The following is a 26,766-nucleotide window of genomic DNA, read 5'->3' as shown; positions in this document are numbered from 1 at the left end:
AGTTAAAATGTTAAATAATAGTTTTAAAGTTTGATTTCAGTTACAAGAACCCTATTAAAAATAGCAAAGATTAAATATTTGGGAAGAGAAAAGCATTTAGAAGGGGCAATGAGTTTGAAACACATTTCTAAAAGTATAATAACTAATATCTTTTGATTAATTTCTGTACTTGTGAACTCATCTTAAGTGCAAATGGTTTCCATTCAATATTATCTGTATTTTTTAGCTCAGTGTGCACCTGGTGTTCTTAAACTGCCTGTAATTATCTGCATACACTATACAGTATTTTGTCAGCCTGAAAATCACTGTGTCATCTCATTTTTGTCATTTATGGAAAAAATTCCAAAGTCTAGATTTCTAATTTTGTTTGGAAAAGCTAATCTGTGATTTCTGCTTCAGTAGTGGGCAGCATATCCAACAGTAAGATCTTCACAACCAGTCTGGTTGGTTGGCTGAACATCAACAGGAAAAAAGGCATGAATTCTAAAGCATCTGGGACATGACAATTCTGCTGTAGTTCACATGATTTTGTTTTTAGATTAGAATTGTTTTTTTCTTAGGGAAGTCATGATTTCAACTGGACCAAACAACACTGTAAGCAAACCTTTTTACTAGTATTCTGAGTAGACTTGTACATGTAAAACACACAACATAGCTTTATATTCAGGACAGAATTTTATTTTCAAGCTTTTAGGCTTGGTCTTTGATAGTAGAAAGCATTTGTAAGGTATGGTGAATCATTTGCTTTGTTTGCTTAAAGAGTTGAATAAAGATGAGATTTTTCATAAATATCAATTTCAGTATTTTCATTATGACAACATGGCAGCATAATTCAGCTTAAAGGAAATGAATATTTTCCCTAATCTTCTCAAAAAAATCCCCAACAAACTAATACAAGAAATGAGTTCTGTAATGGCTTGCAGCAAGAAACCCCAACCATGTTGTTTCAACAACAAAAGACCAAAAATACAAAAACTGAACATGTGAGACTAGCTCAGTGCGAGAGGAGTACTCACACAGGGAACAGCTATGACTAGGATTGTTACTAAAGCACATAAAAGGTTACCCAGACTCAGGACATTCCGCAGCATTCTGAGCAGCAGACAAGTGTGGGTGACATGCACGCCATGAAAATGATAGCAGTGCATAAATTCTGCTTCTTTGTTCTCAGTAAGCAGTACATGCAGTTACTGAGGTGCCTCCAAAGGGAGCCATACCAGCTCCTTCATAGTTCAGCTGGGATTATGACAGACCTAATTTCATCATAACTTAGAGCACAAAGATGTGCCATATCACACCGGGCTCTGTGTGAGCCCAAAGCTCTTCAGCGCTTCACAAAGGAACATCAAACGTTTTTTCTAGCTAGCATTAACAATTCTTAAGGTTTCTGGAGTCAGTTTAGTACTGTAATAGATGAAGTCCTCAAGCACTTGGGGTAGCATTAAAGAAATCATAAAATCACCCCCACTTAGGCTCATCAAAATGTCTCCCTTTAGTTTTCCTCCCCCATGACAACTCCCAAAAAAACTAGACCATGTCCACAGATCGTGCATCTGGTGTAGGGATAGTGAGCAGTTTTTCGTTGTTTCCCTAAACTCAATTCTAAGCTCACGGGAAAGTTTATCCTCTTTTTATTTTCAGTATTTTTATTGTGTTTCCACAAGAAAACTCCTTGACAAGTCATTGAGACCGCTGAAAGAGAAGGCAAATGAAGTGAATTTGCAGAAGTGAAAGCCATTCAACCAGAATAAGAAAAGTGGCCTTTACTCTGTCTCTGTACTGACTCCTGGATGGTGGCTAGTGCCCAATACAGGTGGCTGCAGCAATGGAATAAGTGGCAAGGCAGGGATAAACCCACCTGGACTGCTGTACTGTGGCCAGACACCACTGCATGGGTAGAAAACATGACTCTGAAGGGATGTCATGTAGATGCTCATGTGCCCAAAAATTGCACCACTGAAGAACACTGAAACAAATAACAAGTAGATAAGGCTGTCAAAATTGAAATAGCTTAGACAGACCTAGACTGGCAGCAAAAATAAGAGCTGTTTATATAGCCTGATGGGCCCATGAAATATCTGGACCTGTCAAAAGAGATTCAACATACATACAGATGGGCTTGTGACTGAGGGGGAGATGCTGATTTCATCCAGTGTTTTGGCTACTGTGAGCAGTGCTGGCACAGCACAGAGCCATCTCTACAAAATTCCACCTCCCATCAGTAGGCTGGATATGGGAAAGTTCCTGGGGGGAGGGGGGGGGTGGGGCGGTGGGACACACCTAGCTGACCCAAACTGACCAAGGGGATATTCCCTGGTGGGGCATTTGCTACTGACAATGTTTTCTTTCCAGGGCAACTATTCTGCCAAAGCCCTGCTTCCCAGGAAGTGGACAAATATTGTCTAATGATGGGGAAGTAGAGAATAATTTTGTTTTTCTCTTTGCTTGTACATACACAACCTTTTTCTTTTGCTTTAGTAAACTGCCTTGTCTCAACCTATAAATTGAGTTCCATTTTATTTTCCCTCCTCCTTTCTATTTTCCCCCTGTTCAGCTGAGAAGGGGGACTGATAGAGCAGCTTGGTGGGGCACCTGGCATCCAGACACAGTTAACCCAGCACACACTGTAGGAACACTAACAATTAAATAACATTCTTATGGTCAGACAAGCTATTCTACCTGATTCAGGGGCAATCCAATAAAATTCAGAGAGGTCAAACTGGTTGCATTCACTTGGCTTAAAATATCTAAGATATAGATCAGTGTTAAAATTTCAGCCCAGAAAAAAATAGGATCTTAAACTATTTTCTAGACGGATACATGTATCTACAGCTACAGCAGACAAAATACAATCAGTATCTGGGTAAAGAAGTAATTTTCCTTTATGGTTCAGTTATAAAGCAAGTACATTACAGTTGTTGTTAGATTATTAATCATTTTTACTACAGTAGTGCCTGAACCCATGCAAAAGATGAGCCTCCTAGGATTTTGTAGTATGCAGACATACACAGCAAAATACCATAGCTATCTTGAAGAATTTATAGACTAGGCAAACAATATAGGTACCTGAGGAGAAAGTGATGCAAAAAATGATCAGTGTGAACAATGCAATCACAGCAAACTTTAGGTCTGCAACGGAAATGAGCAAACAATGCTGAGAAGGGATGGGGAGGGACAAGGGGGCACTAAGAAAGGGACAGCTCAAGCAGATAAAACAAAGAAACAGGCAAGCAGAACCATGACAGATGCACTTGGGACAGAAGTGAAGTAAAACTGAGGGAAAGGGTGTTTGTAGAGATTCAGAGCAGACATCCACTAAGCAGAGGGGCAGAAGCAAGACAGTCAAAAGTGCAGAGATAGCTGAAGACCATAGGCAGCCTGCAACAATAGCTGGCTGGTCTCTCTGGACACTATTTTCCCACAGGGTTGCCCTAGAGATGGTGAGAGTTCCTCAGTAGGTCAAGAGGTATTTGGAAACGTGTTCTGCTGGATGCATCTGAGACAGATGATGCACTGATTTGCTCTTGTATATGCTCTTACATAATTGTGTTTATATATGACCACATGGCAGAAAATCATTTATTTGCCATTTGGGACCACAGAACTATAAAAATAAAACCCATATGACACCTGCCTTAAAAATTATACTAGCTGTCACTCTTTGAATGAAACAAATCAGATCTGTAATCAAAACACAGTGAAATTAGAGACTTCATTCTTGAACAGACATTACCAGTGTATCTCAAAGAATTACTATAACTGTCAGTCATAATACAGTTTTGCTCTTCCGTATTTACTGATATATTTTCTCTGCCCTAAGCACAGAGTGAGGAGGCAGTGAAAATCAGACTGAACACAAAATCTTTTCAGCAAGCAGCTATTACAACTGACAGTGCAAAATTAACAAGAACATTGGAGATAGTGTGGGTTAGTTTTTCTTCTTCTCTGGTGTCACGAGATGAGTTACACAGCAGAAAAGCAAAGAGCATATTATACATAATCCTGCATGCAAATTCATGGTAAAGGACACGTGGATACAATTTCCTAGGACAAAGCCTGTTCCTGTGATCAGCTCCATGAAGGGAAATCTCTGATTCCATAGAAATCTGTGGAAGTCCTCTGGTGGTGCATTTGTTCTGGAAGGCTCTGGTTTCATGAGCCACATGAAAATTTATTTTAAAGGTGTTCTTTATCTACTGGGCAGGGACCCAGCCTACAAATAGTGACTATAAAGACCTCTTGGTTCAAGCAGATTAAGAGATGTTCCTAAAGCAATGCTTTCATAAAAGCATTATAAGATGAATAAACCATAAGAATAAGACATGTATACACACACATGTATGGGGAGGAGTTAATTTTATCTCTGCAGCTAAAATTGTGAAAACACAAGAAACAAATACATGTCATTCTGGTGCCAATGTTGTAAGAGACAGAAAATTAAGCGTAGCTGCAGAATTGAGATTTTTTTTTTTTTTTAAACCCATATTTTCTCTACCTTACTCTAAAGAAAACAGAGCCATGATCTATTTAGTGCATACATTGTATCAAAAAGAGAAAATACTAAAGCAATCTTTGTTCTGTCAGCACTGGAATTAGTGGCCTGGATCTGAAATAAATGTCTGGAAACAAGCAAAATTCACACATTGTCACGGAGCATGGTCATCCACTATGAAGACCATTAAAATAAGTAACGGATCCTCTGTCAGTTTATGTCTTATTTATCACTCAGAAGGTCACTTGCTCCTTAATTTAAAGCATTTTAGATCAACACAAGTATAGCTAGGTGAAATTTAATGTTTTCTGGGTGTTCTGAATGAAAATATCTGTACCAGCTACAAAAAGAAACTAGCAAAAATGACATAGGTTTATGTGAGTAATTTTTTGTCTCACAGCTGAGGAAAGTTTGACTTTCTAGCAGCAATCTCCCTGACACTTCCCAGCTTTTCACTGACCTTCCCTTTTAGTTCACCCTCTACAAATTTGTTTTTTTTAGCTTCTTTAAAGAAGATTCTTCTAATATGACTGGCATAAAGCTCTTTAACAATCTCAGCAAACTATAGATGAAGCTGAGGAGTCTTCTCTGGTTGCTGTTCACTCGACTATTTTAGTAGAAGACATTCCTCCTATGTAGATAGCAAGAGTGTTTCTTTCTCTTCTTATTTATTCTCTGTTACCAGTACCTTCATGATCATCTTCAAATTTACCTTTTTCTATTGAGGCAAAGTGCAAAGCCAAGCTGAACAAAGAAACACTAAAGAGTTATGAAAATACATTGTATTTTCTGAATTCAGTGCCAGCTTCTGTGTGTTTGCAATCATATCAAATTGCTACGAAACTAAATGTTACAGGTTTTCAGATAGAGAAAGAAAAGCAATGAAGCTACTTAGGAACACCCAGGAAAATAATAATGTGATCAAGCAGCCACCCAGGAACAACTCCTTGGAACTGTCCAGTCCACGACACAACTGCCAGGGCGGAGAACAGAGCGACGAGGGAATATCAAACCTTTCAGGTCTTATTTTATTCTTACCAGCTTTTCTGAATAAGTCACATAGACAAAGTCCTATTGTTGTGTGACCTTCTGCTTGCTTTTGAAAGTTAAGTAATAAGTAATGAATTATGAATAATTCATTATTAATGAATAAGTAATGATCCTCTTCAGAGTGACTGGGATTGACTTGCTGATAGCAGTATTCTGGAAAGAAAAAGCTTGCAGTGGAAACAGGATCATTTTGTTCAAAGAACATGAAGAAAAGAGATGGATAAAGTCTCTACATAAAACTCTTAATGGAAAGGTAGAGGAAGCCAGGTTTATTTCTAGGAGCTGTCTTAGAAGTATCTCTGTGGGAATAGGGTATTAGATATAATTTCAAATTCCAAAGTAATTTCTTAAGTATGAAGAAAGAGAAACTGTTCCTGCTTTCTTGGAAAGATTTCAATAAAGGGAGCTTGCAGAGAATACACGCAGGGAGTACTGAACAGATGCAGGTCCCAGTGTGCCGGCAGTGTGTCTCAGGCTGGCTACACATGAATGGTACTCAACATCACTGTTTGCAGGTTTTATAATTCTGCGGTGTTTATCTCCAAAAACAACACTTCAGAGATGATTGACTGCACTGTATCAATGGTGTAAGGCTAAAGAACTGCCACTAACCAATATCCTCTTCAGGACTGAGGAACTAGGACAAGCATTCCTAGGTCAGATTAATGAGAAAGGCATTATCAACGTAAAATATTTATTTTTCCTACCCTGTGCTCTTCCCTTTACTTTTGCCTACGACAACAGTTCTCCTGTATCCCTATCTCCTATATTATGCTCCATAATACAGCTCTTATGATGTCCACTACCCTTCCTCTTGCAATAATCACCTGAATTTTTCATTTGGTTGAAAACATACACCATTTGCCCATCCAATGGAGTGTGATACATAGCTTATCTCACAGACAAGCAGAATACTCTTATCTTCTGTCTCGAAGGTGGCTTACACCTGTTGGAAGGAATGCTCCTCTGCCCAGGCTTTGGAGCAGACTCAGAACACCCTGTGGCCTCTTTGCTGTTGAACTTTTCATCATGTCAGGGGGCCAAGAAGCACTCTGCTCCTCACTGTAGGTGAGCAAAAATGTGCACAGGTGTGCGTTTCATCTAGGGGGAAAAAAATCAACGTTCTGCACTTCTGCTACAGGCATGAGAAAAGGCCCTGGGAGAGAACTGATGTTTAAAATGTGCCTGATTTCCCACCTGTATTAGTTCTGTCTGCATGAAAGAGTTAGGATTCATAAACACAAATTCAGGTGAGTTAGGAAAGGAACTACACTTCTGCAAACTCATGTAACCATATGAATATTTACTCATCTTATGAACATTGTTGCCCAGTATAATGAAAACATGGAGTTAGGAAGCTTTGTCCGAACAGCACTGAAACTGGAGATATTTTGCTGTCCTTGCAGCTCCTCTGCTGCTGAATTCACTTTCCCTTATTTTCCCATGTGCTGAATGTCACCAGGGTGTCCACTGTATAGTCTGACAAGCAAGTCACTCTGCAGTAAACTCTCAGAAAGCTAAGAAAAAGCCACAATCTCACATTTGATTTGATAGACCTAAACAACATGAACTCCTGACATATGAAAAATGACAAATAGGTCATGTATTTAACTGTGAACAAACTCCACTGAGTATAGTTTCAACGTAACATCTCCTATGTATAAAAAAGGTTATGTGCTGAGTTTATTCATGCTTTTTTTAGAGAAAAGCACACTTAGTCCAACTTATAAATTGTACAAATTTATTTCACCATGTGATTTAAATTTTGGATTTATAGGATGCACCAATTTATCTCATTTTTTTCACATCAAATGAGGGAAATGAAATATGTTTTATGTTAACATGAAACACGTTTTCCTCAAAGCACTTTTTCCTGTCCACAGTAATTAGGGTGGCAGCACCATTATTGCATGCTGTTCCCACAGGTTATCTTTTTCTACTGAAATCCAAATTTGTTTCTACTGTTGACTCAATCAAAGTAAGTTTATTTGGAACATACTTCCAAGAAATATTCTAGAGTCAGAGTAATTTGCACTGCCCCGAAGGAGCTAATTCAAAGCATTTTTTAAGAGATCATAATGTGGAGTTCAATTTTGGATTTTTTTGGTCAGTATATATTATGTACCTTAATAGTTTCAGCAGAATTAATTATCACTAACTTTCCTCTAGTGACACAAATTAAAAGGGAAATTTTACTGTAATTCTCAAGTCTGGAATCAAAACTTTAATAGAAACAGCATTTTATCTTAGAAAAATACTAGAAGTGCACTGGTATGTATATATTAACACATACATATGTATATATACACATATATACATTTGTATATGCAAGTGTACACACGACACAGAAATTGACTAATGCATCTATTTATACTGAACTGCTACCCCAAGATAGCAATCTATCAGCAGCACAGCCTTGCTAAGAATCTAGATACCTAAATTGTACATGCTTAAGAACAAAAAATAGGATCTGAAACAGGAGTAAGGGGCAAAAAGTTCTCTTGGGATATTAAAAACTCTTTTTATGATATGCAACAAAAGAATTGCATTCATTTTTTGGAAACAAATTCTGAAGCTACATCATTAAACATGTTTATCTCAAATCACCAATTCAGAATGCAATAGTATCTATAGGTTTTGTATTTCATTAATCAGCAATGATCAACTAAGTAGTGCATAGAATATTCAATACATGAATCTGTCAAGTTATGAGTCCACAGTATGACAAAACTTAGAGTTTATTATCTCAAAAATTCCAGTGTATAGAATTTGGGTTTTTTGTCTCCAAATCCATATATTTTGGCAATGTATCTTCACATAATACAGGTTAACACAAGGTCAACACTCAGAATTAACCTTTTTATTTTTCTATACATACACAAAAAAGAGTTTTCACATTAGTTGATTGCTTTTATTAGAGACTATGAGCACAAAGCAGACTCCTTTCTCTCCACCAAAAATACTGCATGCACATCTGGCATACCAGTCCATGCGGAGAGGGAGGCAGTGATGCTTTCCTCCTATCAACAACCCAGACTCCTGAGAGGACTAGGGGTGCCACACATCTGTCACAAACATGTCACTACAGAGTTACATATGATGGCCATCACCTCTCAGGGCTGTCATTATGTTTTGCACATGTTTACTGATTTCTTTTGCCATCATCTGCATACTAAGTGCTAAAATGCCATCACTGCAGGCTCTGGCACTTTCTTTTTATATCTCAGATGTAACTGCTGGTCTTGTGAGTGCCTTCTATCCCTGGTAAAAGTGCTGAGGGTGTGTCTCATCCTCCTGTCTGATGGACCCCAAAGACACAAATCCTACTTTCAGAGACACATCAATAATTCTTACACAGTAAACATATGTTAGTCTTCCAAACTGTTTCACAAAGTGGTGCTGAGCTCACAGGTTGGGGTATATAGGGAAGCAGCAGCTCATTTTATCAAGTAGAAGTCATCTGAAGCACATGACTACAACCAAAGAAATGCAAAATAAAGGGCTTTGGAATTGATCTCACTATTTTCATGTTTTATTACTGCTTCCATGCATTTCAGTAAGTAACAATCCACCATAAAAACACATTAAATATGGTTAATTGACATCTATTTCACTCTTCTAATATAGTGTGCTTCTGTATCTTAAGAAAGCTCCCAGATGATTGATGATTTATTTCCTCTCTCAGGCTAACATATCTAGAGCACTTTACTTTCTGAAGCTCTAAATGACATTGCATGCTGTACCATAACTGATACCATCCATAACACTCAACACAGAAGAGATACATCTTTTTCAAAACGTCACAGAAATTTTGGAAGATGTTCTACAATTATTTCAGTAGAGGGAGTGTATTGCAGATACTGTCCTAAGTGTTTTTATTACTCTAAAGAATTTTTATTACTCTGAACTGTCAATCTAGCATTTCTCTTAATAATTTAGACAATATTTTGGGAGGGTGTTTGGTCTGCATCACCTGGAATTACCTCATCAGTTTTACGCAGGGTGTTTGACAAAACAAGAGATAAAAATCACACATCAGTAGCTGAACTTAATTCACTTAAGACACTAACAATGAACTTCAGTCAGCAAGGGTGGAAGAAGGGGAGATAACCCACACAGAACACCCACACACTAAGCAAAAAGGAAATTGTTATTAGAAAAAAACCACATAAGGAAAATTCTCCTGACTATGTGAACCAAAGAGGAGTAACTAGTTCAAATTCCACCCTGACATCTTCTGAATGTGAGTCTCACATTTTAATAGGTAATAGTTTCAGGGCTCGAAGATCCTGAATTGATCTATGTGACAGTAATTTAAAACATGTCTATCTTGGAAAATGTATAGGAGAAATACTGATTGCATAAAACTAAATAAGAGATTTAAAAAAAAAGGATAGAAAGAATTGAAGAACCGAGATTTCAAAAACTTTTACATTCTTAGAGAGAGGAGTTCAAGCACTGCCCGCAGGGTTACACTGAGAGGGCTGTGAGCTGCATGGGATTTTACTTTTACTTCTTCCTCCTCCCTTTCTCATGGTAGGAGATCAAAATATCCCTAATAAGAGTGATATAATTAGCAATCAGTGCTGTTTAGTCATTCTTGCTCTGATGTGGTGACTGTCAGAGAGCTTGCATTCAAAAAAAAAAAAAAAAAAGAAAAGAAAAAGATTTTTCACCCATATTTCAAGCTCCATTATGTTTCTGTGTAGTAAACTGTAGATAATATGTGTAATTCTTTTCTTCTCAACTCTGCCCAGACCCTGTGTCTCCATTTGAAGATTTACAAATAATTAAAATAAGCACAAATAAGAGTTAAACCTACGGAAATACAAGGTTCTTCCAACCATATTGAATTGAGGAAAAGAACAAGGCAATTGCCAATAACTGAAAACCCTTTTCAGGATTTCTTTGGTCACAGAGTACTCATTACTATATTTTAATAATTTACTGAAAGGTCTCAAAATTTTTGCTGTTCTAATTTTGATGTTATTGAATTCTCAACTGAAGGCAATGGATAATGGAACTGAGTTTATTCTTACTTCAGTAGAAACCAAAATGGGATATTAGAAAAAAAGGAAGAATCCAGAATTTAAAAATAAAAGAAAAAGCATTTTGTTACATCAGTATTTCAATTCTTTTAATATCATTAAAATATCTTTATTATTATCAATGTTACACAAAGAAATCATTGAAAGTTAAGTTCCTTTTCATTTTAATATATCACAAGTAAAAGAAGAAATTTAATAATTAATATGTTAAGAAAGAATTTTTATCTGCCTTTGCATTTTTCTGCTAAAAGCTGAAAAGCATTTTGCAAATATTAAGTATCCCCCTAAGGTGACTCTTTCTTATTATTGACACATTTAGAAGAATTGAAGCAAGAAAAGTACCAGTGGCTGGTGAAAGTCAGAATGAATGGCAAAATGAGTATTTCAAATTCTACAGTCCTGATTACCCACCCACAATCTTCATCACACAATGACACTCCTCTTTCTCTATGAAGACAAGATGATTTACCACTGCCTTCTCAATAATTGGAATATTCATAAGCAATTATAGCTGTGTTCAAAGAATGTTCTTGGACTTAAGCTCTTGAATAAAACTATTATCAAGGATGAAAAAAAAAAGAAATCACATTTTCACAGAAAATAGCACATGTTCACTTTACCACGGTGTTTCAACTCTATTCATGAAATCCATGAAGTTGTACAGCAAACTTATTACATCTACTGTAGTTTTGGAGACCTGAAGTCTGGTAACACCTATGGCAACTTGGATTCCAAACAAGAATTAAAGTCATTGTCATCCTGTTGATGCAAAGCGACAAACCGAATCAACTACCAAATTATCTTTACAGTTTTCCATACAAGTCCTGTAATAAGCATCAAGGAAAAAAACAACAAAATTTCTTCAAATTTACCAGGGGAAATGTAAACAATTCACAATACCAGAGCAAGTTGAAAGAGTCATACCTCAGAAAGTAGTAACTTTTCAACTTCAAAAGTTATCCTTTCAAAAAAAGCTGTATTTTGACAGTGACTCCTCTGGAATGGAAGAGCAAAATATTTCTTATTTTACTTCAGTCTAAATGCACAGAATGTCCAAAGGGGCTTCACCAGCTTTCAAAGCAGGCCCCTGGAAATCTATAATTGAAAATTAAAATAAAAACAAATACCGTAAACAAGCTGTCACTGCCATAATATCTCCTGTCAGTGCAAACCAGGCTGCTCTGCACTGGCGCAACAGATCCAAACACCATCCTTCACTAACACAGAGCTTGGATTTCCCTTTGCTGCACAGAGTGCTTTATCTCACGCAGAGAAGGAAATACCAGGACAGCTGTATGCCAATTCCACACTCCACTCTTGAAGCTGTTAAGTGAACATCCAGTTCCAGTGTGTCCTGACAGTCTGGGTGAAAGCAGGGGCACAGGCTGGTGCTTCTGCAGCCACCTGCCAGCACTGCTCTCCCAAGCAGTCCAGCTGCTCGCAGCAAAGGAAAGCAGGAGCTGACAATGAACAGAGAGACTGCAGCCTTTATCAAATAAATATGCCTTAAAATTCCACTCACACAAAAACCTGCCTCTAAAGCAACCCTGGAAGACTTTGTGCTAGTGATCCTCAGGCTGAAAGGATTTAGTTTAAAACCCAGTCGCACACACTCAACCTCGAAGCAGTCGCAAGACACTTCCCTCCCTGCCAGACGGCTGGGCAGTGTGGTACCCTCACAGCATCCCTAAAACATGCTGGTGACACCCAGTGAAGTATGGGCATCGAGGTGTCCTAGGGACAGAGCCAGGAGGGATGGGGCAGCACTGCTTCTGGCAAGCCTGAGAGCAGTCACTAGTTGGGATGCAGAATTCAGAAAAGGCTGATGCTGAGACGCAAGAGCAGAGTTTCACTGAAAAGTGAAACAAAGGGTGACATTCCAGCTTCTAAGAGTAAGTGGCAAAGCCCATCATGGATATCTCTATAGTCTCCTTATTTAACCAAATGAGACCTGTTCCTTACAAGCAAGTTAAACTGAACTAAATTTTTGTCCTACCAAAAAAGTGACCATTTTGTGTCCATGGGTAGGTACATACTGACAAACTTTACTATTAAATAAATACCACTAACTTTACACAAGATAACAGGAAGGATTACAAGACAACTATACATACACACAGATTCTTAAATTTGCATGGACACTTCCAAAGAAGTTGATGGTGCCTTTTCTCTAATGAGTAAAAATGATGCATTCTTTAAAACTAACTTTAATGACTTCTAAGTGGTAGAACATGATAAAAAAAGGACTACTAGTAGGATTTCTCTCCAGGTATGCTCATTCTCTGGCATTTTTAAGAAAAATCAGATCTCCTACATGGATTTATTTCAGATGTTTGAAATAATCTGATTTATGGAAAATATTTCAGATGGGAAATAGAACTTATTGATATCTGCTTAATGAAGCAATAGAATTCCTGTTTTCAGTGTGCAAATACAATAATGGGCTTATTTCTTAATAGAATTTGCTCTTAATAATGAAGTGGATAATGACAGACACCGAAAGCCATGAAATCTGAATTCAACTAAAGTTCAATATACTTTCCATGTGAATGTGCTGTATTTCACCTAGAATTGCATTTTAAAATTCCAAGGATAAATAAAGAGTTTAGCTGTTTTGAAAAAAAAAAATCATTGTGATTTATTTCTGGCAAAGCATATATGTTTTTTTTTAATCTATGTGATTTGTGTTTTTCCCTGCAAGCACTGTATATCCATCATTCTACAGCATGGTGCATTGGAGTAAAGCATCTGCTGTACAAGAACCCCTAAAGTGGCAGCTGTGTTTGCAGACAGACCTTGGGAATTAGACATTTATCAAGTTCTTGCTGGTGGATGGGAGCATGGTTCATGATAATGCAGGATAATCTCTGTGGACCCATCTTTTGCAATAAAGCAAGATTGGCTCTGGTTCTAAGTTTTAAGGAAAATGACAATTATAGACCCTTCTTAAAACAACATCATGATGGTGAAACCATCTGTAGGGGAAAAGTACTTGATGCATTGTGAGAAATTATATTTTACTAAATTGTATTGCTTTCCAGTTTTAGGTATTTATGATCTTAAGCTTTTCCTTTAGAGCTCACTGAGAAAGAATAAACATAACCACTGCAAACTGGAAGGGTATAGAGACAAATTCTTTCCATTTGAAGAGACATACGTGAAGCCCACCCTCCAACTTTTGGCTTGTAAAGTTACTGTCTTAGAAAACTAATAATCAAATGCAATCAAATAGAAAGATGGTCCAGATTTGGGCTGTAATTTGTGGCTATATAGGAAGTAGGAGAGCAATAAATGTAATACAAAGGAAAATGCCAAACTCTTCAGCACAAGAGAAGACCTGAACTGAACCAAAACTTTCTATGAGGCTACTAAAGAATCCAGCCGATAATTTTCATGCTTCAAGGTTTCATTTCCACAGTTTAAATTGCTAAAAGTCACCTTTTAAATCAATGGAAACAGTCTGAAGTCTTTGGCAGTCTTTGGCTCAACATGTACGTGGTAATCTCCAATTTCTCCATCATCAGCAGGGTCTATTTGCTGAAGAACTGGTCCAATATGTAGTTAAGTTACAGTTAATTACAATATATGCACAGAAAGGTATGTAAGAGAATATCCAAGGTAAAGCAGAGTTACAAAAGAAGACAACATGTAATAATTATAACTGCATAAGGTGATGACTACTTCTATAGCATTATTCTTCCTTTGTCTTTGTTCAATGTATTTGTTCTTCATTGCCTTGTATTTAAGGAATATTTAAAGTGACTCTTAGCTCTAGGGAGTTCGGTTTTGGGGAAATGACACCCACATGCAACCCTGAGAAAAGATATTGAAGAATGAGTCTCAACAGGTTGAAAATTCAAATGCAGCTTAATTGAAAAAGTTGAAAACCAGAGGAAAACATTTTTGCAATTATTTCAGCTTCTGCTATAAACAAAGATGAATGTTTCTTGAGTTTTAGCCATTAATAATGTTGCTGTAAAGCTCAAGTATGCAAAACAAAATTAAATAAACAGGACTGATTCATCATCACACTCCAGTTGTTTCGCAGTTCTCTGGTGAAGCAGTAAACGCAGAAAAAACATGTTGTTAGATCAGCTTTATGGCTGTTCTGCATCACCAAAGTGGCACAGAGCAACTTATCACAGACATGTAGCACAAAACAATTTGAAAAACCTCTTCCTTACTCTTCACATCTCTGTCCTCTCTCCCTTTCCCTAGCAGTTGCACAAGATTAAGATAGTGAGTTTCCCTCTTGCTCTTTTGACCCGTTCTGTACTTAAAGCCATTTACAATTACCTTCATGTTGCTACTCACCCCTGAAGCTGCTCCTCGATGCAAAGCTGGCGAGTTCTGAAGATGATCGCTAACCCTGACTCCTGTCCTACAACTGCAGCCTGGCTGCAGCCCAGCACACAGCCAGGGCAGGACTGGGATCACTGAATATAAGCTCTACAAACAGATGAACAATTCTAACCATGTGTTACTAAGAGCTGTAACTAAAACAGCACGGAAAAAAACCCCAAACAGCAAAACCAAAAGGCAAAACCTCTGGAAAACAAATGTGCCTGTGATGGATACCTGCAATCTCTAAGACACTGATCAGCAAAGAACTCACACTGCCTTGCTGAAGCTGAGCTTTCTGAAGTACTTTAGCACACTTCCCTTTAGGATGAAAACTCTTATGAACACTTCATTGCAGCTCCTGGGTGGTGAGAAAGGGGCATCCAGTTCTGCACTAATCACCCAAGCAATGAGGAGAGCAGAACGTGCAGGAAAGGAGACAGGAATATTGCAAAGGTAGGCCTACTTTGTGTGTTAAAAATTGATCCACAGCTCCTCAGTTAGAGTTTCCAATGCTATACTTGTGTCTGATAGACTGCCGGCCTCTTTCTGAGGTGTGAAATGAAAGTGAACCTTCTTACCCATTTATTTTCTTTAAAACAGTGGAATAACTTACCACCTGTTGTCCAGAGCAGAAGATAACAAGGTGACCTCCCCAGCTGCAACTCTGCACTTTCACCCGCTCACTCCCATTTCTACTCACAGCCTCACACTGGCTCTCTACTTTGGTACTGCTACCCATGGCCATATCCACAGTGGAAGCACAAAGCATACATCTCCTTACACTAGGATGAATCTTTTTCAAGTTCAGAACCAATTCAATCCATGTTACCAGCTGAATTGAAAATCATATTTTCCTGATATGCAGGGAAAAAAGTGCTTAGTATGTCCTTTATCCCCTTTATTTCCAAAAATCCAGCAGGAAAGTTCTGTTCTTATGAAAGTCCAGGGGAGATTAAAAGCCATGGAAAAATATATAGTTAAACAAAGTCCACCTAAATTGCAGCAGGAATAATACACAGCAAGATTTGTATGCCAACATGATGGTCTAGAACCCCACAAGAAGAGTTCAAATTCAGTGGCATACAGAAAAGGAAGACATCCACAATGCTCTCTCAGTGAATGATCTTCAAAACCACATTGAAGTTGGTAAATTGAATATTTACCAACTAACACTTAACTCAGGAGGGGACAACCCCTAACACTTACTATCTAATAATAGACTACTCTCCAATGTTTTACACCTACAGGATAAACTACAGGCTGGAGAATGAAAAATGACCACAGGTAGAGCAATGCACATAAGGAGGCTGATACAGACAAATTTTGAACAGTCTATCTAGTTCTCACTTACATCCCCAAATGCACTTGCATTACATGTGCTTGATGCTCCTGGGGATTTGTGTGAGGATTCGCAGTCCCAGGTTTTATCCACTCAGGCAAGATTGTCATTAGATTCAATTATAGTTTAATATTGGTATACCTAAGGTATATCCAAAGACACTGATTTGCTGTTCAGTCACTGGCAGCATTTTCAGCTCAACTGGCAGGTGAATCTATAGCATTTAGAAATCTGAAAAGCATTTATATGGTTTTCATGGAAATTACACACGCATATTGAATCATTCCCTCCTGCCATCTTTTCATTGGCTGTGATCACACTCCTTTAAAATGAGAAAAAATCACAAATGTGCATACATGATTAACTTTAATTAGCAAGCACCTACAAATCAATTATTAGATTGTCACCTAATTAGCTGCAATAGCAAGCTGTAAGCCGCTGAGAGAAATTTCAGAGAGAAAACAAACAGTGCCAAACACTCATGAATTAGGAGCCAAGTTCAGCACCACTGAGGAGGAGAACTGGAAGGAACTGAGATGAGGTCTGTGAAGATTTGACCTGTCATCCAGTTCAAGTAATGAGGACATTCAATAGTTTCTCTAAAACTATGAGCACAAGGACCAACACAGAGAGACCAGCACAATCACTCTGAGCACAAGGACCAACCAATGTACAGAGAGCTGTACACTGATGTGTTACTGCACTATGCTACTCCACAGCACACAAGCTCGGGAGTTTAGATTATTTTATTTTCTATGTATTTTAAAAATGTTATATCATCTAAAAACTTATTTTAGCCATATTCTACCAAGCTACAGGGACAAGAACGTGTTTTGCCATCCTGATGTCTCTATGTTTTCCCTGTTAAATTCTCCTTCTAAATCTTGGCTCAGATGTAGAAATATCAAGAGGATTTGGTGGGCAGGGCAAACAGGCTATTGACACAATTGCAGTTCTCTTTTGTTGAAATGGATGGGATCCTTGCAAGAATTCCTACAACCACAATTTTGGCTGTAACATCATAATTCATAGGCAATATCATAAAGAGGCTCTGAGCTGCTTCATTGTGACCACACTTTTTTAATATTAGAAAATGCACACCATAAATAATTCCAGTCTGGAATGAAAAGAATTTGATTAGAATTTGCATTTCCTGATGAAGTTATTGCATGAGCACATGCATCATATGCTACCCAGGGTGGAGCATAGCGGCTGGTTTTGGAACTGCGTAGCTGGATACAAGTAGAATTCAAGTGATTTGGTCCTGACAGCAAGTATCCTAATCAATTTCTGGATCACCCCTTGGTGGATCAGGCAGAAAAAGAATTGAACTTACATTTTGTTTTTGAAATAGTTTACTCCAGTAAACAACTAATCGGGAAAAAAAACCAACCAAACCACCTAACCACGAAATACATTTCCTTTCTTTTTGCCTTACTCAAACAAAATACATTACACAAGGATCTTTATTCATCTTCTTTTCCAATACTGCTATTTAAAACATGAAGTCTTTCTTTATAACAAATGGAAAAGCACTACTCATGTAAGTGGGAGTTCTAAATTCCAATGTGCGGTTGCTCTTTACATGAAAAATCATTTATTCTTTTAATGTGCTGTGCATAGAACAATTTCCTTAAGTATAAGTGCTTCTGACTTGATATGAATTTGGCTTTCTCCCTCTCTCCGCAGTTCTTCTCATCTAACAAATATGTATCAGCACAAAGGGCATTATGCAATGTACCTTACGATGTTCCTAATGTAAAAGCCTGTCTTAGTCTGTTTTCACCGGAGATTTTTGTCAATGCTTAGTGAAAGGTGAATGAAAGAAAAATTTTGAGTATTTGAAAACCTTTATAAAGAGCTTCATATGGCATATCTTCCTAAGAGGGAAAAGTGAAAATATATTTTTAAAAAGTATGTACCTAAGAATGTTTTACCTAAAGAACAAGTTTTAAACCAGACCCAAAGCCAGACCTGCCAGATGCTGTCAATGAGGACCATAAGACCATCAGGCAGTGAAGACAGCAATGGCAATGGTCAGAGTGGTGAGATGGCAATTTCAGCACCATTTAGACTTTCTCCTTGCTGAGCTGTACAGCAAACTTGGCTTTCAGATAGAAGAAAACATTTTATTCCATTTCTTACTCTTTCAGAAGGCTATTCACAAAAGAACAAGAGCTAAATGCTATAATCACCTCAGACAGTTACAAGAATTACTGTGAGAACTACCAAAGAATTCACAATATTGTCTGCATTTCCCATGCAGATTATGAAAGAGATGATGAAAAACTAGGATCTATAAAATGAAGTGTTCTCAGTCTTGTAGTAGAAACTAGTGTCCTTTTTCCTGAGAGAGGATATCACCAGAACAGTAGTCACTTATGCAAACTGTATGCTAAGTTTTGAAACCCATTCTTGACATAAATATCTGGCAAGGCATATAATAAGAAAATCTCTAATGCATAAGCCAGCTGATTAACTGACTACCTTAGTCTTTTATTGTAAATGATTGCTGTGTGAATTTCCTGAATGATGCATTATCTGTTAAAGAGCATACAGTTATGCTGAACCAGTTTTCTACAAAACAATTTTGCTGATGAAATGATGGTTCTTACAGAGGACATTATTTTTTTTTTCACAGGATGAGAATGATTCATAACCACATTTTTTGCCTTGATTAGAATCTATTTTTTTTTTTTGGTGTGTCTCACACCAGACTGATGGGTCAGCCAGCCAGAATGTCTGTCATGCTAGACAAAAAAATACCCTCCTGTTATATAGAAAATACAAACTGTTTATTAAAAGAAACCATGAACAAGAAAAAATAAAACAGGTGGAGAAAAGATTTTTTTGCTAAAACAAGCAGCTGAAATCCCTTTCAGGCTTATCAGCTTGAATTGAGGATTATCTACTGTCCGTGCAACACTAAATATGATAAAGGGAAACATACTGCCTTTTTCAGCATTTTCAGTAAGAGAAAATTCTTCTATTTGTGCTGAAATAAAAGCACCAAGAACATACTGAGCACTGCTGCTGCTAAGTACTTTGTACAGACAAAACCCCTTGATACAAGGAATAAATGGTTTTGCCACATTAAATTATTACATTCCCAGTACAGTAACAGATTTCAAGAAGAGCCTGTCACACACTTCCTTCTGGATTAAAGAACAGTGCAATGACAATACTATGTTATCTACACAAAACTAACATGATGCCAGGACAGGCCCATACAGCTGCTCCTTCAAAGCCTTCACAAACCGAGAATGAAAACTGAGCTTATCCCCTAATTCCACATAACAGTTCTTACATTTTTAATACACAGAAAGCATTTCCCTCTCTTACCTTTGACAGGCATGTGCTGAAAGGATTCTCCCAGATATTTTTCAGCATGCTGGTGACAGAGGAATCCCTGACTTACACAGGTCAGCTGCCATGGCACAATACTAAAAATGTCGCACAAAGTAGTCAGAATTACCCAGTGGCTTGATAAAAATCAGCTTACTTCAGATCTAATCTAGAGACTGTGTACTGATAGGTATGTGTTAGAGAAAAGACAAATAGGACAGCACCAAAAGGACAACTGAGGAACAAACCATGAATTTAGATTGCTATGCCTATTTACAGTATAGGAAATGCATTGTTACTGTTCCTGAGCCTTGTAAATGAATACTGTGAAATTTATCACATCCAGAGTTCTCCTTCAAACAATTCTGCATAATATTTATGCAAATATAATTACAATTATTTTGAAAGGATTGGCATAACTTCCAACACTGTCCCTCAGGAGAGAAATGTCCCAAATGACTATTAGTTCCTCAATATGAAAATTCTGTTTATTCTTTGCAATTTTACAACCTTTTAAATTTACTAAAATAATGAAAACACCATCCATGAAAAAAGAATTCCAAGAAACACCTCCACAATTTAGCTTGTGGATCAGCGAAAAACACAGTGTCCCTAATGAATAAACACTGAGATTTTACAGAAGAGTGAATAAGCCAGGAAAATCTCAATGTAGTTTTGCATGTATAGAGGGATGTATATTATCAAGCAAAGCAGTCAGCCCTACTTTCTGCACCTTCCTGCAAAGCCATGAGGCTTCTTCTCCTGGATGTAGACAGGCCTGCTTTGACCTTTTGGACAGTTTGCCTTTTTGAGCTGCAGCATTTTGCATCTGCTATTTCATTTGGAAAATGTTTGAATTTTAGGATCCATTAATACTGCTCTAGTAAAAAAAGACAGCTAATAATACTTTCATATCCTGTTACTGCAATCAGCAACAATGGGACAATGGTTATTTTTTGGATTATATTAACTGCACTATCTGTAAGTCAGTAAAAACTAACCACAGGACAAAACCCCTTTTTTAAAAAAAGAAGTTATGATGAGCAGTATTTCACAAAATTAAAATTAAAATTAAGCTGTTGGATATAAAACCAAAGTATTGTAGTGTAAACACTCATGGAAATATTACACATACAAAAATAAATATTTTGCCATTATCTCATAAGAAATAAAGTTGAGCAAAAAATAACATACATTGCAATACAGATATATCATTTGTCATGTTTGCATAAATTGAGAGGAAGTGAATTCTTATTACAAGCGCTAAGGTGCAGCAGTAAAATAAGGATTATCCTGGCGTTGACATAGAGGCACAACTGATTCTATGTCTGCTCTTTATTACCACTTGTAGCACTGCTAAGATCAGTGATTAGGGATAAATAGATACATTTGCCTTTATTTAAGAAGTAATTCCTCTGCTAAGTATAAAGAATAAATTCAGAACACAGCAAATACCACAATAAAGTGCTTCATTAAGTAGGCTCTCTCTGGAACAGCTGGAAGGTCATGAAACATTGAACTTCTTTCTGTCAACCTGAATATAACTAAAAATCATAATAGCATAAACAACTATCTCAATTCTCAGTCACATGCAAACGTGAGTACTATTGCACACAACCCTGAATTTGTGGTTAAAAGGCAAACTGCATTGCTTCCTTTGCAGAGACAAAATGAAGGAATATCCTCCCATGGTCTATGCTGAGGAATCTGGCCAATATTCAGTCTTTACTATTTTGTATTAGTAATCTTACAGCACAAAGTAGTCCTGCAGATACTTACTAGTCAATACAAAAGTGTTGATGAAATCCTGTTTTAGCAATAAGTCCTCTTTTAAACTGAAAACTAAAACAATTTAAATTCTGCCACTGATTTTGCATATATAAGTCAGGTTCCAAATCAAATCCAGGAGACTGAAGAATTCCCAGAAATACATAAATACTCTGAACCTAGTGGCACAGCCATGTGCAATGTAGGTACCACCACTTATACTCTGTAGTCAGATTTAAACTGATGTTTGTCTCTGGCTTCTGTGCAATGATAAAATAATGGTTCTTGTGAAAGCCCAGACCTGTGCTCAGCCCAGAGCTTCATTTGTTCATTCAAGCCCAGCAGTCAGGATTTACCAGGAACAAAGGATACTTCATTCTTTGTGGAGTGTGATAAGAAATGGTGGCACACCAGTTTATTGCTGTGATGGGTGATATGCCCTGTGCAAGGGAAATCTACCTTTACCTTTAGAAAAAAGACGGGAAAAATAACATCACATTACTTTGAATCTTGGAAATAAGGAACCAGAAGTGGAACTTCACTTCGGTGGCAGATTGGTTGGTCTGTCAGCATTCTGCACCTTCAGAATATAAACTTCTGGTGTGGCTGCAGTGCAGTTACAATTCATTTAAATCAAGGATACCATGGGCTTGTGCTTCCTCAAGCATGTATTCTACCTCTATCACTGTACCAACACTGACGCCTGGGAACCAGAGGAGTGAACTGGAAACTAATCACTGTTTGTAAGATTGCACTGTCCTTACTCAAATGTAAAATGATTCCCAGCCTGCTTTTGAATGTTGGCATTAAACATAACATAATCCTTAAAGAGTTGATCTTCAGTTGTATTTCAGGGAAAAACAGGGCCACAGGCTCACACAGAAGAGCAGAATGCAGAGGGACTGTTAAAGCAGCACCCTGCTGAAGGTGAAATGGGACAAGGTCCTAAAGAGTAAGACAAATCCGCCATGAGGAAAGCACCCCAAGTTCCCAACCTGACACCTCAACCATCAGTTTGTCATGGAAGATTTTAGGGCAGTTTAAGAAGTAGCCCTTGCCCATTATGCACATTTTATGGCCTGTAGCTCATAAAATAAGCTGTCAGTCATGAAAACACTGTGAGCAATTAAAAGTCACTAAAATTAAAGAAATAACAACTTATAAATTAAAAATGTAAATTTAGATACAATGTCATGGGTTTGAGACAGGACCTTGCCAGGAGGACGCACTAAAAAGGGCAAACAGGCTTCAAGCTTAAAGTTGCAAAAAGTGTTTAATTACCTAACAGAGTTGGAGGATAAATGTAGGCAAAAATAAACTTTTCATACAATTTTTGCTCATTACCTCCTCCTTCTTAAGAACCTATAGTATTCACCCCCTTTCCTGCTTTACAGTCAACAAGCCGGGTGGGGGGGGGGCAGGGTGTGGGGTCTCTTTTCAGTCCACAGAGCAGATTCTCAAATTTACTCATCACCACAATTCTTCTAATACAAATACTCTTTATCTCTACTTGTTTCTCTCTCTCTTCAGACAGTTTTTTTCTGCTCTCACCCCCACCCTCTTAAGAAGCAGTCTCTGCACTCACCCCCCCCCTTTTCCCTCTTTGCAAACTAGCAACACAGACAGGGGGCAGGTTGAGGGGTCCTCTGGTCAGTCCAATCAGGAAAAGAGGTTCTCTACTTAGCCAGGGGTCCTTCCCACGAGAGACAGTCCTCTAGGAACTTCTTTGGCATGGGTCCAAACTCATGAGCAACATGCTGCCCGAATTCTGCTGCAACATGAGTCTTTTTGTCCATAAGGGGCTGTGCAGACTCTCCTGAGCTGAGGCCAGGCTGCTTCCATGCCAGGAGCAAGGCCTATCTCTCCCAGTCAAGGCCTTTTGCAGTTTTAACTCTTAGATGAGACTCCCACTGGTTCACAGTCTTTTCCAGGCATCCACCTCCTCCTCTGGAGTGAGCTGTGGGTGTATTTCTGCATCCTTATGGACTCCATGGGCTGCAGGAGGAATTTCTGGCTCCCCCATAGCTTCCACCACGGCTAGCAGAAAGTTTCAGCTCCAGCGCCGGAAGCACTGGAGCACCTCTTTCTCCACCCTTCTTCACTGACCTTGGCACTCTCCATGCTGTTCTCCCTCATATATTTTCACCTGCACCTCCTCCTCCTCCAACTACAAAGTGAAAGAAGTGCGTGCCTGCTTTGTTTTGAATTTCTCTTAAATATGTTTTCACAGAGGCGTAACCAGCACCTCCAATTGGCCCAAACTTGGCCGGTAGCATGTCCATCACTTTCAGAGCCATCAGAGATTTGCTCTGCTGGACTTGATGTAAAAACTTCCAGAACTTTCACTCAGGACACACAGGAGCCATCTTTGTGCCACACTCCACCCCTCAGACACCTCCCCAGGCCTACTACAACAGCTTCTGAGGGGTCCAAATTTCTCCTAGATGTTAAAAACACTTCACTGATGTTTTGGGCCAATCAAAACCACCACGACAATATCTAAGAAAAATGAAGCTTTGGATTTTATAACCCAGTTAAGGGAACACAAGAAGGTGGAAGAGTAAATACCAGTGGCACAGCTGCATTCAGAGCCATTCCTCCAGCAGAAAGGATAAAGAAGGGTCATCAAACACCACATATGTGGGAGAGGAGGGCGACTGCACTTTCAGGAGGGTACCTAGAGTAGATGTAGCCCAAAATATGGACCAATTTAATTGAAGCAAAGGTTGCTGCAGCCCCCGACCCCTCAGGCCTGAAGCGATTACTATTGAGCCTGGTCAGCCCCTTACAGCTGCCTGTGGTCTCACACAAGAGCAGAGACACAGCACAGGGCCCAGCTGGGGCAGGGGCACAGCTCCTGCTCACACTGCTCTTTCCAGCAGAGCTGCCAGGGCAGAGCAGCTCTGCAGTGGGGATGCCCTCACCACATTCACATGCTACCTATGGCAAGTAAGACGAAGCCTTTGGTTATCTACAGAAAATACCAGTTTTGCTGAAACTTGCTGAGAGCAGTCTCAATCTAACCTGAGAGGTGGGAGGCACATTATTCCTCAAGAGGAAAATATTTATCAAAAATAGTGTGCAGACAAAATCCTTGCAACTTGGAGCAAACCTAGGCTGCTGAGAAAAAAAAGTGCATTTCCAACCAAGCCAGGAGTGTAAACAACTGAAAAGGTCACATCCCAGCATATAAGAAATCTCTCTCAGGTGTGAGAGCTACAGCCCTTCTGCCACAGGCAAGTGTATGGAGCAGCATTCATTTCTGCAATGCTCCCTGGGGATTTGACACGCTAAAGTACCATCAATCTTTAAAGTCTGCACAAACAAAAGACTTTTTGGGAAGCCGAATAAGTGAAATATTGACCATTCTCTAAACAAAAATTCCATCATATTTACTGAGATTTCAAGTGAGGTGTAGATATAACTTATTGAAAGAATTCAAACTCATTTACTGTGAAGCTGTAGTTATAGGATTTTAGTCTACATCTTTCAGCCCTGTCACTCTATTCTCTCATTTTTTATGCTGCTGTCACTCCCACTCCTCCTCCTTCTCTGGATCAACAATATTGCAAAGGGATAATCAGGTCATTTGAAAAGATCTTAATTTTTACTGAGAGCTGACAAAGCCCCTTCAAATCAATCAAAAAAAGTAGAAAACACTGATATTTGAAAATGAAAAGCTTTTAAAATGGAAAAAAAAAAAAGTCCTCAAGGAAAAATAAAACCTTTAAATTATTCTCCTGAAGACCTCAGAGGGTAAAATCCTTTAAATCCATTAATATTTTGGCATCAGTTTGCAGTTATTAAATCCACGCTTCACTTGAGGTTTTTTTATAACACTAAGTATAGAGACACTACACAGAATTCAATAATTTTGCTCAATTATGTGTTACTTAGTTCAAAATGATGCCCTAAAAGGAAAACCCATACCCACAACTCCCTCAAAAAACACATAAAACTGCCCCCCTAAAAAACCCAGCTCTCCAAGACATGTAAAGAGGGAACAGCACACAGCCCTTCCTTCAGCTTTCTCTGACACCTTTCCCTGCGGTCAGGACTACAGAGGAGTCACCAAAACAGATGCAAAATAAAACAGAGATGATACAAGCTGCACATCATCGCTTTTACATGAAACTATTTATTATTCAGGAGGGAGGGGAGCCCCTTGCTCTCTGAAGGCCACAATGCTTTAGATCTGCAAGCACAGCTGAGCATTGGCCCTTCAGGCAAAGGAGGGCTCTGCTGGGGAAAACCCAACCATATGGTCTTGCCAAAAGATTATAATAGAGCCTGAATTAGAAGTCAAAAGCAACTATATCATGTAATTTTAACTTTGAGGCAGGAAATATTTTTATACATGTATTGGATATATTGTATTTAGTGGAATAATAAAAAATGAAACATTATTTGATTCTTATAGCCTTTAAAGTTATTCAATGATTATAAAAAAGTTGGTAAGACAATAATTTGGTCCTGATAAGATCTTTTCCACCTCTATGATTAATCAAAAGACAGAATTAACTCTGAGTGATCCATAAATAAGTTACCATCAAAAGCATGTATTTGAAAATACATATATGGACCAAATCAGTTCAACTGTAACTGAAAGAACACCAATATATACAGTTTTGATGTTTTTAAAGATTAATTGTGGCATCTGGAACACATTAAATATAATTTGATAAATCCCAAGATTAGAGAATTTTAAAACTTTCTTATAACAGACAATATATAATTTCATGAGTTAAATTTAGGCTTTCTCTTTGTCCATATAAAGCAATTCATGTTCAGTTTCAGTGAAATAAGCTTTTATTGTAAACATAAGTATTACTTGAGAAACCTACATTAGATTATTATTTTTATTTCATTTAATCATGTCATGAACTTTCTAGGCAGAGGGAAAGATGAATTTTCCACCCTAGGTAAAATGAATTATTATAGAAACTAGAAAATTTGAGATTGTTAATTATAATGTTAATTGCTGGCCCTCTGTATTTTCTCTTATGCTCCTCCCCCTCCCCAAAAAAGGCAACAATATAAAATTAATGACCATAAACAAAAGCAAAAGCAGTAAGAGATCATACTAATTTTAAGCCCTGCACTGATCAAGAAAATAGTTGTTATTATGACTTAGGAAGAGCTACTGTAAATGGCTCATGGAACATCCCATAAAGTAGTTTCAACATGTTTTCTATGGCATGCAAAATCTGGGAAAATATAACTTTGTGTCTTGAAAAACTTTCAGATGCTGAGTTCTGCAGGCACGGCACATAGTTTTGTAGAGTCTACTTTCTTTTTAATATTTCTGGTTTTTAATTGAGAGCGGATTATTTTGAATGGTGTCTAAGGGACAGAAACATGCTGGATTCTTGCACAAGTGT

General features: G+C 38.0%; 1 protein-coding gene across 5 annotated transcripts in view; it reads right to left on the bottom strand.

The window, feature by feature from the left end:
* The window catches only part of CHRM3 (cholinergic receptor muscarinic 3), a 255,006-nt gene that overhangs the window by 75,582 nt on the left and 152,658 nt on the right, over positions 1–26,766 (bottom strand). The window contains exon 2 of one of the 5 annotated variants that reach the window (XM_085055549.1): positions 19,616–19,716. The exons of the other annotated variants lie outside the window; for them this stretch is intronic. The gene's annotated coding sequence lies outside the window, so the exon portion shown is untranslated. The remainder of the gene's footprint in view (positions 1–19,615; positions 19,717–26,766) is intronic. 5 annotated transcript variants of the gene reach the window in all.

The sequence above is a fragment of the Lichenostomus cassidix genome, chromosome 3, assembly GCF_008360975.1.
Source record: "Lichenostomus cassidix isolate B80296 chromosome 3, HeHo_3.0, whole genome shotgun sequence".
NCBI classification, from domain to species: Eukaryota; Metazoa; Chordata; class Aves; order Passeriformes; family Meliphagidae; genus Lichenostomus; species Lichenostomus cassidix.
Note: the sequence above shows the minus strand (reverse complement) of the source record. Positions and strands in the feature narration are given on the sequence as shown.